This window comes from Sciurus carolinensis, chromosome 9 (genome assembly GCF_902686445.1).
Source record: "Sciurus carolinensis chromosome 9, mSciCar1.2, whole genome shotgun sequence".
Classification (NCBI taxonomy): Eukaryota; Metazoa; Chordata; class Mammalia; order Rodentia; family Sciuridae; genus Sciurus; species Sciurus carolinensis.
This window is the reverse complement of record NC_062221.1, coordinates 65,394,632-65,412,595: the sequence shown is the minus strand read 5'-3', so window position 1 is coordinate 65,412,595 and position 17,964 is coordinate 65,394,632. Positions and strand designations below refer to the sequence as shown.

Genomic DNA, 17,964 nt, shown 5'->3' with positions numbered 1-17,964 from the left:
AAAAGCCAATCTGAAAAGTCTACATACTGTATAATTCCAACTTTGAGACATTCTGGAAAAGGCAAAACCATGGAGACTAATTTTTAGAACAGATTTAGGTTCACAGCAAAACTGAGTGGAAAGAACAGCAAGTTCCCATATGCCCTCTGCCCTACATACCCACAGCCCATCCACTACCAACATTCCAATGTAAGAATGGTATATTTGTTATAATCAATGAACCTATATGACATAACCTTATCACCCTAAGTCCACAATTTTTACCAGGGTTCCCTCTTGCTGTTGGAATATACTATGGGTTTCAACAAGTATATAACGTCATGTATCCACCATAATAGAATCATATAGAGTAGTTTCACTGTTCTTAAAATTATCTGTGCTTTACCTATTCATTCCTCCCTCTATCTCCTGTCAACCACTTATCTTTTTACTGTCTTCATAGTTTTGCCTTTCTCAGAATGTCATAAAGTCAGACTCATACAACATGTTGCCTTTCCAGAATGGCTTTACTTACTTGGTAATATGCATTTAACATTCCTCCGTGTCTTTTTGTGATGTGATAAATCATTCACTTTTAGCATTCAATAACATTCCACTGTCTGAAGTACATTTCATTTATCTAGTTACGTACTGGAGAACATCTTGTTTGCTTGTAGGTTTTGACAGTTACAACCAAAACTGCTACAGACAGGTAGGTTTTTGCATGGACCTTAGTTTCAACTCATGTGGCTACTACATAAGCAAAGAGTGCAACTGCTAAATAGTATGGTCAATTTTATATTTTATAAAAAGCTTATATACCATTGTAAACAATTACTTTTTGTTTAAACTTCATCTCTATTTTGTTCTAAAGTGTCCTACTATACAAATGACTGGTTCTTAAATATCACTTAAGCACATTTAAAAATAAATGCATTTAGATGTCCTGCAAGAATTTCAGAGAAATGGAAATGCAATGTATATTCTATAATATTCTTTATGTGAAAACAGGAACAATTAATTTTCTAATCTGAATCAGTGGAAAATTAAGAAATAAAATGTCTATGTCAAGAGTCAGCATCTCACAATCAGTATAATAGCAAATTATTTCTACCCCTTTTCCTGGAAACTATACTATCGATTAGAGTGAACACTTCCAAAGTAGTTTAATAAAATGGCTTACCTACTCTCTCTATATTCTACTTTTATACAAAGGCACTACACTAAATATAAGCATCTCCTTAGAGATGAAGAACAGCTATATATATTTATCACTTCAAAACACTATTATCACTAAGCATATGACCAAAGGTATGAAAAATGTAGAGATTAATAAGATTAGATCAATCCCAGGATGGTTCAAGGTGGAGATGTCATGGTAGGAATATCTAGACTCAATGCCAGGTGGGAACAGGCAGAAGATAAATGGATACAAATAAGTAACCACATGCCTCTGTTTCCCTGCAAAGTCTGTATTCATTCTTTTGTCCTTCTTTAATTATTAATAGTTCCCTCTTTCCATCAAAATTACACAGTTTGGTTTATGTATATAGTCACTCTAGTGTGAGAGAATTGAAGAGCTTCTCTCTGACTTCTTATGTGTATTTCTCCCCAGAGGGACAAAGAAGAATCACCAGCTAGACAGTGTCAGTATAACACCGAAGTAATACATGCTTTACAGAAGATCTAAGAGAGAATTAAGATATACAAACATACTTACTGTAGTTCTCCTTAATACAAAATTGATTATCCCTGTCTCTTTACTCAATTATCAAATATTTTCTGGTCATTTACTATGTTGCCATCCTGTTAGAGAAGTTGGGGATACAGCAATAAACATAATATAAAGGTAGCATCCAAGAGTTAAAAAGATAAAAAAATAATTTAAAGGAGGGAATAATTGTGGTGTCAAGTAAAACACAGATTGAGAATTGATCATTACATTTGATAATTTATATTCCATATGAGGAGGGTTGTTTGGTTATTTGCTTTAATGAGAGGTATTTTTCCAGGTATGTATGTTGATAGGAATTATCCAGTATAGAGGAAAAGAAAGATGATAGAGTGAAGAAAAAAGAAAATTTCAGAAGTCCTTGAATAGTCACAGGAACTAAGATCTAATACAGAAGTGAAGGATGAGCTTTAGGAACACAGATGGTTCATTTATTTTAACAGGAGGGCACACAAAATAAGGTTATCAACTGAGAATGAAGGCCAGGAACCAGGTATTAGAAGCTTAATGTGCAGTCTGGGAGCTGTGTAGAGGAAGCAAAGCTGCAACTAAGCAAGGCTAGATTTTATCAATAAAGTAACACAAGACAAGAGAATAGGGATTTTATAAAGTAGTTTACAGTATGGACCATGGAATTTGAGCAAGGGAAGGTGGGATGTAAGAGCATATCAAAAGGACAATAAATAGTAAAAAGTGGGGATGGAGGCCTGGAAAGGATTAAAAAAAAATCACTGTAGTGGGCATACTAAGGAAAGTGAGCTGAAAAGGAAAAGTGATAGTTTGAAATGTGTTTAATCAAGATTATTTAAGTAGCACAGTTGATTGTATTGAAAAAGTCAGACATAACCATTTAAGCCATCCCTAAAGTGAAAGATAAAACAAATTCCCTAGAGATAAAGATATCAAAGAACAGAGAAGTCAAGATTTAAAAATGGACCATTTAAGAACACTGAAAATGACTAAGAATGAATACAAGAATGGTGGGCAGAGAAAAAAATAGTAACAGGTGTTGAAATAATCAATGAGTAAGAGTGACTGGGAGAGATGCAGATGACTAGCAAAAGATGAGAAGTAGAAAATACTACCTGATAACATCTAACTTTTTTTTTAAAGAGGGAGAATGTAAAGAGCTATCCATAAAATATCAATGATGTTATGCAAAGAAAGACATTAATTCTATCTGTTGGTTTCATGGAATATAGAGTGTGAGACTGAAGTTGTACTTTTTGTGAAGAATGTAAAAACAGTATTCTCAGGGGAATGCAATGTTTCTATAAGAGAAAAAATGGTGTGATAAACCATCATGAAAGAAAGTGCACAAAAGAGATTCTACTGATAAAAAAGTGGGAGCTCTGAAAGACGTAGTGAACTGATTTGGGTGGTTAAAGGCAAATGGGAATTTAAAACTGATTAAGGATACACCAGCGTAACACAGGGATAAGGAAGTGCATGAGATTAATTTGGAAAGTTTGAGCTTTTCATGATGATTGAGGCTAAAAGGGATGAAGGATCTACGATTAGTTCCAATGATTTTGGGGGAACTTGCAAAGAAGTGGATGAACAATGAGACTTAGTCATTTCCTTGTGAATGGTTTTAGCAATTTGCAGAAGTAGTATTCAGAGAGTAGGCAAGATCAGGGACTTAGGTTTTCATCAAGACTTTGAGGGGTTCTGTGGATCCATTCCTTAAATCCCGCAATTTAAAGAGGTTGCAGTCAGGCATGGTTGTGCACATCATTCAAGGCTAGCCTCAGCAACTTAGCAAGACCCTGTCAATCAATCAATCAATCAATGGGCTAGGGATGCAGTTCGGTGAAAGCACTCCTAGATTCAACCCCTAATACTCTTAGGTAGCTGAATGAATAAATGAGTAAATAAGGAAAGATGTTGAGATTCAGGGTTCTTATAAAGCAGGTGGTTTGCATTGACTGAACTCAGTCAACAATACTTGCTAAATGCTAAATATACTCTACTACTCTAGATGCTGTTAATTCTTAACTACCCATACTGAATTTGTCCATAGACTATCAGAGTTAAATAATTTAAAAATAAAATTGTAATAATAGCCTCATCTAACTAAGAGAATTTATGTGCCAGGTACTATTTTACATATGCTATATATGTTAAATCGTTTAGTAGAAGCAACTCAATGAGGTTGGATACTATTATTAGCTCCATTGTGGGGTCAATATATCTAAAGCACAGCTCTAAAAATTAAATGTCTTATAATTCAAAATGTACCTGTTGGAACAAATGATTCCTTTACATACACACACACACACACACACACACACACACATATAGGCCCATATATTTGGGCTGGGGAGATAGCTCAGTTGGTAAAGTGCTTGCCTTATAAGCACAGGGCCCTGGGTTCGATTCCCAGCACCGCAAAAAAATAAATAAATAAATAAATAGCCCATATATTTTAAAACAGTTTTTCTGTATTTTAAAGTATTTTTCCTTTCAGCAGATTCCTCAAATCATGTGGCTAATATTTACTCTTAAGGAAGTTTTATATTCTTCTTCAGTTCTGACAAGATATCATGTCTGTTTCATTCACTCCTAAGAAATGAGCTTTGTTGTCCTCAGCTTAAATTTGTTAGGTCAATTGTTCTGAGGAACCTTCTGAATACTTAATGATTTATGTTTATTTAGGAATTTTCAAGTAGTTCAAAATACATGAATAGCTGTTAAATACGCATTCAAACTGACCTACCACTTCACAGTCATTCAAAGTGCACATGATTATTACTATCATTAATAAACACTGATATCACCAAGAAGACAAAGTCTAAGAGTATAAAGTTGGAGTTCCTTAAACTTCTGTTGAATATAAAAACCAGTCCCAGATTGGAAGGGCTGAGTATACTAAGTAGGGCTGAGCAGACTGGTATCAAGTGGTCCTAAAGAATATGAAGGACACAGAGGTGAGGAACCAAGGAGGGCTTGATAATGCACAGGTCATATATTCCTTATTATATTAATTATCAAAATTATTGACACAAGTAATATAAAGCACAAAATTAATTAAGGTTAAGTTAATCTTCCTGTGAAGTCTTAGAAAAGAGCATTTCTAACAACTCTAATTTACATAAGCCATATATATATATGATATGATGTATTTATCACATATATCAAATATACAAAGATTTTAAGGCATCTCTTATTGAGTGAAAATATTATTTGATATTAATCTATAAAATAATAACAGCAACTTTTAGTTTCTGCATTTTTTTTTGATATATGTAATTGTAGTTAAAAATTCTTGGGGCAGTATTCAATTTAAGAGAAATTAATCATTGTACCTCAATAAGTTTTGATTGTAAGTAACCTCAGAGCCTACATGTAAAATGATGACACGTCCTACTCTGGTAATTCCATTTCTCACAAAACTATATGAATAACAAGTAAAATTTCTTACTTTAAAAAGTTGAAATTATTTAAAAATCAAAATTACAATTCTAATAACCAAACTCAAAAAAGCTGTGACAGTTATAGTTCATATTTACAGTGCTGCTTCTAATTATTTTTTTAAATAGCTTTATGGGAATTTATTTTTAAAAGGCCCTAAGGAATATGTATGTATCTGTATGCATTTCTGTTAACTTAAATATTATTGATGTCAAAGGACAAAAGCATTCTCAACTTGTTTTTAAATGAGACTATTTCTTTTTATTTTTACTACAGTTGAATAAACATATGCTAAACAAATTTTTAAGAATATTAATATTTCCCCATCCCAAACTTCTAGCAAATACTCATTTTATTTTATTTTTTTTGTGCTATATTCAATACTCATTTCCTCAAAAAAAAAAAAAAAAAGTGATTTTGTGGGATTCTTTTTTAAAATTTGGGAGTCTTTTAGTGTTTTCTCATCTCTTTAAATTGTGATTTAATATGTGAAAAAAATTCTTATGACCATATAACTGCACACATTTACTAATTCCAAATTAATTCTAGATTTTATATGTGTGTGTGTGTGTGTGTGTGTGTGTGTGTGTGTGTGTGTGTGTTAAGAGACAGAAATGGAAGGATACATTAAATCTCTTTACTAACTCAATTTAATGTAACTTTACATATACAATCCTAACCAAGTGCATTAAATTGACCTATAATCAAAAACACTAAAATGAAATTATTATATTCTATTTCTTTACTATGACAATCTCCCGAAGGTTATCTAATAACACAAAAACCTAAACAAGTAGATATTTTCTTTGCTCAAGTATCAAACTCTATAATATTTAATAGTCTAAAAATAAGGAAATGAGCATTATCAATTTACATTTTAATGCTAATGTTTTTATATTTTTAGAGAATAGAATCCAAAACTGTTTTGTTTGGCATTACATAAGAGCATAAGGGAAAATATTTTTTGTTCCCCTTTTGTGCTAAAGATCTGCATAGATGGACTGAAAACATAAATATCTGCGCATCCAGCGTTTCAGTGCATAAGATTCTATTTTAATAAGAAATCTGTACTAAGACATTTTTGTAAAGCAAAATGAACATAAATATATTGAAAATAATTTCAACAAGTGGCATGTTACCTGGGTGGAGCTGGTAGCTACCGAGATGCAGTCAATAAAGCTGTGTCTTCGAGTGAAAAATGCAACTATCTGCTGCCAGCGTGAAGGTTCTGGCTCAGCCTGCAGTTCATCTGATGAGCCCTTTTTTGCCCAGTGTTTCTGCTTTGGGCCTACTGAGCCATGGCTAGAGGTAGTATTGCCTCCTCGGCTGGCGCGAGAGTACAGAAGTGTGTTGTTTCCGAAAATGTAATTCATCTCTGCAGCCCTGCAGGTGGTTGCCAAGCAGTCTTACTTCTCTACCAGCTGCTGAGTGGTGAATGATCGGTAAAAACTGCAGCTAGAATTACAGCAGCATCACTTGTAGATCAGAGAAAATAAAAACCTTGAAAAATGATGCTCATTTTCTTTGTAGTTTCTTCCTATGAAAGAGCTTGTATCTTTCCTCTGTACCTGTTAGCTGTATGATGGCTGGGTTTATTTTTGCAGACAAAAAAAAGACGACATAAGGTGGATTTCTTTCTTGTGATTATTTTTTCACCAGCGTCTGCAGGAACCAAAAGCTGTTCTTTTGTTAGCTGATAACTAGACGGACTGAAATCCAGGAAGTGAGGTCGATTAGCAGGTAAAGAAGGATGTTATAAACACTGGACTACCAAGACCCTTTGGGGCTGCCTGATTTAATGCACTGGGTGGAGAAACCCTGGATTACTAAGTTTCAATCACAGTCTATAGTAAAATCCAATGGCATCTTCACTGCTTACATAAATTATAAAAATGAATTTTAAATTACAAGATTCTTTCTGCCAACAGTTTGGACTGTTAAAATAATTTCACTAAAAGAATCTTTGTCATTCACATACAAATTTGGACACCAGGAAGGATCTTATATTGTTTAGTGATGGATCTAAGTTTTTTGAAGGTACTATCTATGTTAGACTGAGAATCTAATGATAGAGAGAAATCCATTTGTAATACAGCGCAATCATTTTATGTAATATTTTGATTTCTGTTGATAGAGTCTGGAGACAGAAACAAATGAGCAAACTAAATACATGGTTCCTGGAACTTTCATGATAAAAAAGAATTGTTAAGAAATTATAAGCATGACTCCTCTGTTGTTATTATAATCATTAAGATTATACAGTTTTGAATGTGAAAGTATAAAGGAATTAAATTGATCATTTTTTTATAACCAGTAAAATATGTTTTATCTAACATTATATAAATACTACTCTGATTCACAGAATAATATTGTTGGATTGCTAAATAGACATTTTCTAACATCTGTATCCAGGTCTGTGTTTCTCTACATAGTAGTTAACCTCAGAATTGCCTAGGGTGCAAGTTAAAAAGTTACCTAAGTGACTACTAAGCATTTTTAAGTTTGAGACCACTTCTAAGCCTGTCCTCTTAATGCTATGGTATTTACTATATATTATAGTATATAGTATACAGTTATTTAAAAACCATATGCAAGTAAAAATGCTACTTTATAATTTACTATTAATTCAACTTTTAAGCTTTTTAAAAAAATTTTTTTAGTTGTAGATAGACACAATACCTTTATATTAATTATTTATTTTTTTAATGTGGTCCTGAAGATCGAATCCAGTGCCTCATATGTGTTAGGCAAATGCTCTACCACTTATATAAGCATAGCTTAAGCCCCAAACCCAGTCACAAATATTTTTTTAGATGTGGACTAACAAAATCTTGCTTATCTATGTTCCTACCAGTACCAACTAGATGCAGTCTACTAGAAAGAAGTGTTACAAACTATAAATTGAGGTTCACTGCAAATCTGGTTTAGTAAGCAAACATGCTTGTGTTCTCTCTATGATTCCTTCCCTAAAATGCTACAGTATGCCCAAAAGGGTTGAGAGCCACGTGGGACCCTTGCCATTAGGATGTTTTGTGACAGAAATTATAACCGTTTGTTGTTTCATCCTAAGGATTATGCAGGCAATAGCTGGTAATTTGTGGCCTGAGACAGACTGATTCTAATTAAAGACAGTAGAGGAACACATTCAAGGGAGACAGAGAACTAAGAATCCTCTCTGTAAAAAAATAAATAAATAAATAAATAAAACCTCCTGAAAAAATTAAAAATTTCCTATGGAACAGATACTTAATAAAACACTGATTAGCATAGCTTATAAGTACTGCAGTTATTGGGTTATCCCAAAATATGTGCATCATATGATCCATATACTCTGAAAAACCCTGGTAAAAGAAAAACCAAATACCCTTGGAATCCATAAAGGGTTTTTTACTCTGGATTAACATAATGAGGACAACGAACACAATGTTGAATGCAAATCTCCTACCTCAAGATGCAAACAATAGGAATACTGACTAAAAAGTAAGTCCTTAGTGTACACATTTATTCTAGAAATTCGAAGAGCCTGACAGATTGCTCCATTCCATATTTCCTGGGGAAAAAAAAATACTTCTCAAAGTATGAATATCCTATTGAAATCTACTCACATCACGAAAACGATTTAAAATTCTGAGAAAGGCATCTTTATGAAAGTGTCCTATTACGGTGCTACAAAAATCTAGGATCATCTCATCTATTGCCCAGTGGTAAGTTCATATATACAAAATCATCTAAATCAAAATTGGTTCACATGATTTGTTTGGGAAGCAGAAGACAACCAACTGTTCTTTGCTTTAGAAGGCCCTATCTTGTTATACAACTTCATTAAAACAAAATTTAAGTTCATTATAGAAAAACCGGGAAAATATATTCAAAATAACAAATTAAAAATTAACATGCAACCTAAAATACCCAAAGCAATCACAATTAACAACTTAATATGCCATACAAAGATTAACATTCTTTTTTTCTGTACAATTTTTTCTTCTTCATTGTATGGTAACAGATCTCTAGCCTAAACAATAGGAGAAAGCTTTTTTTTAGTAAACAAAATACATATATTTAGTTGTAGATGGACACAATACCTTTATATTAATTATTTATTTGTTTAAATGTGGTTCTGAAGATCGAATCCAGTGCCTCATATGTGTTTCAAACACGGTTATGAAAAACACTAGACTATAAAAAGATGTATTTTATAATATTAAGTGGAAAAAAACATTAAATGAAAGTAAAGACAGTTCAAAATGTACATGACAGGTGCTCAATTATTTATGTATATTTCCAAACTCACAAGCAAATTGAGGAGCCTTTACGTATTAAAACAATGGCAAGTATTAAATGATCTTAGTGAAAAATTTAAAAGGTTGAACAAGAGGCAAAACAATAATGAAATTCTAAAACTACTAAAAAAATAAACGACTCACAGATGTAAAAGCACTGTGAAAGCACCATAATATGTATTTCCTTAATCTTCTACCATTATAATATGGAATTCTACTGAGATAAGACTGAACTAAAAATATTGAGAAGAACATATGTTTGTTACTTATCTAGTGTTGGGGGTAGAAAGAAAAAAACTATATATATATATACTTTCTGTGTGAGCACCATCTAGTGGTCAAATTGTATACAAATTATATGAACATCTTAGTACACCAGAGTCATCCAAATAAATTGGAAAGATAAAATTCAATACTATTTTAATGTTCCAGAGATATGGAAACAAAGTTGATTTCAAAGAGTGTTCATTATTTGCTCAAAACAGGAAAGGTTCTATTCCTTAAGTATTCAGTTCAAAGGGGGTATATTTGCTTGAGTACATTCTTTTGTCACCCTCATTTCTCATGATTTTTTAAAAACTACCAACAGCTGCTGGTGATTTTACTAATACTGTATGACATATATCCAGGATAGGAGATGTATGCATTTAGAAGAATTAGTTGTTCATATGCCCTGTTCTTTGATTTCAAGTCCCTCTTAACATTCTTTACTTTGCACATACCAGTTTGAACAAAATTTTATTTGCCGCTGAAGAAAAAAACAAACAAAATGCTTTTGTTTCCTCAATGATCAATCCAAATTGCCATATACACAGTAATATACCTATTGCCCTCCTTGTCACTTCATCTACATTTGAACCTATTTTGAAAAGGTTGTTTTTACTTATCTGTTCAATTTATGGTTGTGACCACTTCTCGTATTTCCAAATTGTTTTCAGTTTTTAGAATTTTGACACTATTCTTAGCCCCCAAATTTGCCCATTATATTCTTTTCTTTCACATTAGATATATTTTTCTTTTCTTCATTACATCACTATTTCTTTCTTGAGACACTTCCCAATACTAGCCAAAAAGATTCTCTTTCAGATTCAGAAATCATAAAATCATAATTACCTTTATGCTAAGCTCTGAACAACTTCAGTCATTATCTTATTTCACTCATATTTTAGTAATGAGAACTACTGCCACCACCAGCATCACCTTAAGAACACAATATATTATTTCATAGCACATTTCAAACTGGCAAACCCTTTATGAGGCTATTCATCAGCTCAAGATATAGCTACCTTATACCTTGTCCTCAGTTTCTAACAAGCATCAATGAACTTTCCTGCATTGCTGACATTTCCTCTGATTATCACCCTTCTACAGTATTTATTTGTCCCAGGAACTGCCTCCAACTCTGACTTAGCATCCTTCAACATCCTGCTCAAATGTCAACTTTCTTTAGAAAACTATAATTAATTTTTCCCTCTATTTTTTCATGTTACAAAATGCTGTTAACCATCTTTTGATAAAAAATATGAATAACTAAAAAATACTAATCACAAGTCTAATACAGTAGCACAGAACAGATGCTGAATAAATGTTTGTTGAATACATGTACTTTCGGATAAACAAAATGAATATTCTAGCTAAATGAATTTTGAAATAGTCCATTAAATTGTTACCATTAGCTTTTATTAGTATTAATAAATTAATTAATTAATTAGTAGTATTAATTATTATTAGTTTATTATAGTGACTGTGCCTATTTTATTCTACTTAGCAAATCACTAATATTCAAAGATACTTTTTCAAATTACAAAATAATTCAGATACTGAGTTCTATGAATAGCTTAACAGCTGCTCTGCTTCATCCCCAAACCACAATACTATAAAGTGAAAATGGTACCAAGTTAGCTCTTAAAAAACAAAAAACAGACTGCTAATCTGATTACACATTATATTTTAAATAAAATGCACTTTGTCACTGAGTTTTAAAATTTTTTAATTAGAATTTGCCTATGTCAAAATAGGTTTTTTTTTAAAATTTTGAGTTCATAACAAAAAACTAAAAGAACCTAACCATTTTACATGATATTATTGTTGCCCATTTCTAAGCTATTCTACCCCTCAAATAATTATTTGAGTGACTGCCACAATAACTTATGTATGAGGTAGGAGAAGTGGGTAAAGTATTCCCAAAATGACACCTTAATAATTTCTAAACTACAATTGAACCAGAATGCAAATCAAATAGTATCAAGAACTTAAATGTTGATATGCTTTTGACACAGTAATTTGACTTCTGGAAATCCATCCTAAAGAATAGCCCAAGAATTTTCTTATATCCAAAGATTATTCACTATATTTTCTTTACAAACCCTAATAAAATGGAAATAACAAATGTCAAACATCAGACAAGTTCACCAAATTATGGTACAAATATACTATAGTATTCTGCATTGAGTTTTAAATTTTTAAATTTAAATATTTAAAAACTTGGTACATAACAATACACTGGAAATACACATATGAGAAAATGTGTATAACAAGTTTATAATATGGAAAAATCTATTTTTTTAAAAAAAGGCATAAAGTATGATTTAGAAATAGGTAAAACAAAATTTAAATTATTTCTTCTATTGGAGAATGAAAATCCTTATTTGTATAGTTCACAGACACAAATCAGACAGCCAGCAAACCAAAAGGATGAACCATTTGCTCAATTTAATAGCACCCAGAGGCTTATTTGTTTCAAGACTGATGCTGCTAATACCTACCAAAAGAAAATAAACTAAAAAAAGAGGAAGAGAATAGCTTACATAAATGGCCAGGTTTTCAACTGTTTCTCAATGAGACCAGTTGGTTTTTACCACAGTACATACAATGCACTAATGCTGTTACTCCTTTATTCTTGTCAGAATATGTGTCAACCAATGTTTACATACAACTACACAAAGACTGCATTCAACTACAGCAATGTTAAAATACCAGCAATTTTAAGATACATACCAACTTCAAAAAAAGTAAAATGTAAGACTGGTGTGTCATAGGACTGATGATAAAGGCATTTTAATTTTAATAATATAATCCTTTAAATAAGCCTCTGTTAAATCTGTTAATAAAAAGCCAAAAAGCCATAAGGAACATCTTTTATAATTTATCATAATCATTTGTCCTATATATGTAATAAATGACAAAAAGTTCTTTCATGTGTACAAAAGAAAAGAGCATTTTAAAGCAGATATCAAAAGAATCAGGTAAAACTGACTTTGGCTCTTATAGTGAGGAGATTAGGGATCAAGGGAGATAGCTTAAGAAACCAAGCTAGAATCTTAAGAGAATAATAAGTTTTTTCTTTTAATATCAAATACTAAGTCTTACTTCAGACTGAGAATAGAGAAACAAATTTACTTTAAAATACTACAACAAAGAATAGCAGTAACAAAGGTGGTGGTGGTGTGGCTGGAGATGTGAAACACTTGGAGAGCTTGTAAAACTCCCCAAAGACGGTCTGCACCCCAGACAATTAAATCAGAACCTCTAACATCAATAATTTTTAAAGCTCCTTAGGTGACTCCATGTCTAGTAACGGCCAAGAACCATTACTATGGGCAGTCAACAGTTCTAATTAGGAATTCACATCCCCAAACTGATAGGCTAACTTTTAATCAGGAAGATGATATTTCGAGATGGTAGCTATAAGTATTTTTGTTATATTAATTTTTGATCAACACCAAAGTTTTTTCTGACTACCAGCATAAGGTGTTAATCATTGATTAAATTAGTAACATTAAATAACAAGGTAAGATTTCATTGGTAAAACTGTGGCATTTCAGTTATAGATTGACTAAATTAAGACATTTTACTCTCCCTGAGACAGCTGGAGATTCTGGGACAACATCTGCCAAGGATGACCATGTTATTTAACCCCAGAGCCAGGGCTTCATTAGATTTAAAGAATAGGCTACATAAACTAGTTTATGTATGCTAGCTCACTAAACGCCTGCTTATGTCAGAATCTGCATATATATCAAAAGTAACTACCAAAACATCTAAAAGACCAAGATCTAGCCATGTTCAAACTGGCTTTGGATAATTTGCAACAATCCAAGTGACCGTAAATTTAAAACACCATAAACAAAAGAATTACACCTATCTTGGGAGGGTTTTTGGACTAATGAATACATGAGATTAATTCAATAAAAATAAAATAGGCATACACTGAGAAGAACAGCATACACAGCAAAAGTGGGGACTTGGATGTCAAGTGTTCTGAGGTTCTATGTTCATAATAGAGAAAAAGACAATTATTGATTTTAGACTTTTATAAGTTAAATATGTATATTTAAATTTTCTAGAATAAGCATGAAGAGAAGAATAGCAGAATTAAAAACTTCTAAGCTAATAGAAGGGAAAATGAGAGGAGAAAATAAAATTCCTAAAAGCAGACATGAAATAAAGTTTTTCCTGTGTTTGAAAATTAGGAAACACACGTCTAAATTGCTAACAGGACAAAGAAAAAAAAATCACGCTAGAAATAAAATGTTAGATAAATAAAACATACATTTGTAGGATACAGTGCGGGTGAGTTTACAAACTGGAAAAGAAGGCTGATAATGCAATAAGCAAATGACTTGAGAAACTAGAAAAATATATAAACAGAATCAACTTGAAAGTGGGAAAGAAAAAAAGAAGAGAAAGTGGGAAAAGATGAAAGAACTGTCTCCACCACTAACAGCCAACTGGTATTTTACTCTGGATAGCTCTCATTTTGTTTCCCAAGGAAGGATCATATTGCTTCTACCAAACACAATCTTTAATTGATATGCAGTACCTTATATATACAGTTATTTTACATTTGTACTAATATATGTGGTATGTATGTGTGAACATAAATGCATATATACGGGTATAAGACAATGCAGGGTAAGGGTAGAAGCATACAGTTCAGGGACAAAAGAGAAAAAAAAAATTTAAAGAGATGATTCTTTGAATAGACAATCTTTGAAACTGACCATCCTTTGGCAAGAATGATGGAGAAATAAAAAGGGACAAATAAGCAATTCTAGGAAAGAGAAAGGGGGCCATGCCTACATGAGCCATAGATACTAAAAAAAAAAAAACCAGGATCTTATAAATGATAATCTGAAATATATATGAATTGGAAAAATGGCTAGAAAAAAACAAGCTATCAAAATTAAATGTTAGCAGAAAATCTGAATACTATAACCTTTAAAGATCTTAATCAGTAGCATGAAATCATCCTTCAAAGAGAATTATAAAACCCAGGTACATTTCACTAATAAATGATTCTTATGTACAATACATACAAGCAACAAAGGACTGATATTCAGTCTGTATAAAGAACTCTTACAAATCAATAAAGAGGATGATGCAATACAAAAGAAGCAAAATGAAATGTCACAAACTAGGAAGTCTAAATGATCAAAAAATATATCCCACATCATTAGTGAAGAGGGAAATGCATAATAAAATCACAAGATATTATTTCAAAACTAAAACAATGGCAAAGATAAGAATATCACGTATTGAGAAAATGGATCAATTAGAAACTGCTATGCATTTTGCTTTTGAAAATGGAAATTATACAACTATTAGAAAATAGTCTGGCATTATCCATGAAGAGGTACGTATTTTATCTTATGCTTTCAGTAACTACTGGTAAAAACCAGAAACTAATACCAATCAAACTATATAATGGAGGTGGGGGATGGGCGAGTGAGAGAAGAATTGGAGGTATTTTAGATTATGTAAAAGGAAATGGGGGGTATGAAAAATGGTGGAATGAGACAGACATCACTGCCCTATGTATATGTATAATTACACTAATGGTATGAACCTACATCATGTACAACCATAGAAACGAAATGATATACCCCATTTGTGTACAATGAATCAAAATGCAGTCTGTAAAAAATTTTAAAATAATTCATTTTTAAAAAATAAAACAAAATTACAGTGTATTTGTTAAACAGAAAAACTCTAGAGCAGTGAATTTAAACAATGAATCTCAGGAATATAATGCTGAATAAAAAAACAAATCTGTTATATGAAGTTCAAATCATACAAAATAAATATCTTGATTAGAAATATAAATACGTGGTAGACCTTTTTAAAAAATATTTAAATATTTTATTAAGGGATTAACAAACTATTCTTTGTAACCTGTTGGATAGAAAGAAAATTTAAAGCCATATGGTAAAAGATGGCATACCAATTGCAAAATAAAAATAACATGATTTCTTTCCATCTTTCTTAATGTAATTTTCTAACAATGCCACAAACCACTAAACTTATACATCCATTTCCTGCTAAAACCATGTTTCATTAAAAAGTATACTTTCATATGTGTAATTTACATTTTCTTCCTAAATGTAACAAGCTATAAATATTAGATGTCAATCATAAATTAACATTTAAATAAACTTCTCTAAAACTGCTTAAAAAAATATTACCATCGAATATCTTTTTACATATCAAATTAGGTCAAGACCAAAGGCTTAAGGGCATGTTGTGGGTCACAACCCATGGAAGTGGCACTCTACTTGCTGAGAGGTAAGTATAAATGGGGACAATGAGCTGTTTTGCTATACTAGGGATGGATGCAGTACATAGAGCCTCACCGGTGCTAGGAAGGACTCCTCCACTGAGCCACACCCCAGCTCTGGAAAGACAATCTTTTTTGACAACAATTTGGCAATAACTCTCAAAATTTTAAAGGACAGGCATTCTCACCCAGTAATTCCTTTAGCGTTTATTCTAGAAGATCAACATATGCATTCACAAACATAAGCACAAGGTCACCCCTGGTAGCAATGCTTACTCCTGGTCAACCTGCTGTCTGTCCACACAAGAACCTTCTGCCCAGTTGTTAAAGAGTGTGCAACAGTGGCATGCAGCCCTACAGGATTCTGCAAGATACAGCCTGTGCACAGATCCTGTGTATTGGGAGAAGCGGAACTACACAGTTACCCCGATAGAGGTGAAAGGCATCCTACTGGTGCCTCTGAATTTTAAACCACATGCATGTGACAATTCAAAATAGTGTAGGTAGAATTTTTCTAACAATTAAAAAAAATGGCAGCAGACACTGCAACAGGTGATGGATTATGGACAACTTCATTTGTCTTGGGTCTTCCTGGCAGTAGTTTCCCACCTCCCTGCTGAGGCAGCAGGTGTTAGGGAGGAAGAAGGGTCTTGTGCTCACTAAAAGGCACCAAGGTGAAAGGGAGTGCTTGGAAGGTAAATAAAGTCACAGGCTAGGAGCTCTAAAGTCCACCTGCAGGATGGGTGGGTCAAGAGTCAGCACAGGTGCGCTGGACTCTGGCTGGGGATGGAGCTGGCCACAGCTTTGCAACAGAGATGACACAGATGTAGTGACATGCTCCACCAATAAACTTAGGGACTGAAAGACCTCCTTTCTTTACAGGGAAGGGAAATGGGGTAAGAGATTCAGAGAGTAAAGTGATCAGGTGGGCAGGGAAGGAGAACCCTCTAGGGTCTGTCACTGATGTCACTGGAGCCAGAAGACCAGCAGTGACTGAAGCTCATGTCCCAGACATGGATTCTTGGGGCAGAAGGATCTGGATAGAGGGAAACCTTTGGACACAAAAGGGTGGTGTGAAAATACCAGGTTGACAGTCAGCACTACAGTCCCACCCAGAGACCACTGCAGACTCAAAAAAGACAGGGGAAAGACAGTCATCAGGCCTGTGTCAGGTGTGGAGCCATGGCCTGGCCAGAGAAAATGCTCCCCACAAACCCAAAGAGACTAAGTGGCAGCAGCGGGGCAAAGAGGATGGGCATTGGCCAGAGCAACTCCTGGCTGCAGGGGTGGCTTTCAACATCTGAGCCCCTTCCAGGGATGCCAGGGAGTAAAAGACAATTAACAGCTGGAACATCCTGCTCCTAAGGCCTCACAATCTCTACCCTCAACACTGGGGTGGGAAATGGTATAGCCAAGGGAAGAAGCCTGGACAGGATTTGTGCTGGCCTTGGCTTTGAGCCAGTGCTCAGGAACAGAATGCCTTCCAGCAGGAAGGCTGGGAGAGGGTGACAGGTGCCCAGGTCAGCCACAGGTGCAGCCAGTCACACAGCTGGATCTGCTATCTTCACAGTCTGGTAACAAGTTCAGCAACTCTACAACACTGTGCAACAGCGTGTCTATAGTCTCACCCGAGCTGTCTCTGCCCAACACGCCACTTGAGGGATCCTGGGGTAGTGGGAGTTATCTAGGCAGGAGTTGGGGGATATGGTAGAATTTTTTATAAGAAAGAATAAATACCAAATTCAGAATTGTGGTCACTTGAGGAAAGAGATGAAAGGATCAAGAAAAGTTCATATATTGTTCTTCAAAGATTTTAATAATTTTTAATATATCTATTGATATTTAAGATGTGTTTAAAATGTCTTCATGTGGTATTTGAAACATAAAAGTTATTTCCTGCATGAGAATTTTTAGTCTTAAAGAAAGATAGTATTGCAGAATAAAGTCATTTATAAAATACATTAAAAAATTTTAATACTAATAAGTACATGAAATTCCCTATG

The 17,964-nt window shown here is 33.3% G+C and overlaps 1 protein-coding gene across 17 annotated transcripts in view; it reads right to left on the bottom strand.

Moving 5' to 3' along the window:
- Positions 1 to 17,964, bottom strand: part of Dlg1 (discs large MAGUK scaffold protein 1) — a 261,124-nt gene that overhangs the window by 139,333 nt on the left and 103,827 nt on the right. The gene's annotated exons all lie outside the window — the stretch shown is intronic.